Raw genomic sequence first — 331 nt, 5'->3', positions numbered from 1 at the left:
TTTGAAAAAAAAACAAGTCGCTACGATTTTTTTTCACAAAGTTATAGCATTTTGAAGTAACCCTTGTATTTTTCTCATGTATGATCAACATTACCCGATGTGCACTATAGGTAGGTTGACGATCGGATTTTGCACACCGTGTGTGTATGTGTGTATGTTTTACACACGCCCGCACTTACACAATGTGCAAAATCCGTGTGCCAACCTCTCTATGCACATCGGATAATGCCGAACATACATGAGAAAAATACAAGGATTACTTCAAAATGCTGTAACTTTGTGAAAAAAATCGTAGCGACTTGTTTTTTTTTCAAATTAAAGAGAAAGATTC

The sequence above is a fragment of the Wasmannia auropunctata genome, unplaced genomic scaffold, assembly GCF_000956235.1.
Source record: "Wasmannia auropunctata unplaced genomic scaffold, wasmannia.A_1.0 LD336071.1, whole genome shotgun sequence".
Classification (NCBI taxonomy): domain Eukaryota; kingdom Metazoa; phylum Arthropoda; class Insecta; order Hymenoptera; family Formicidae; genus Wasmannia; species Wasmannia auropunctata.
This window is presented reverse-complemented; position numbering follows the sequence as displayed.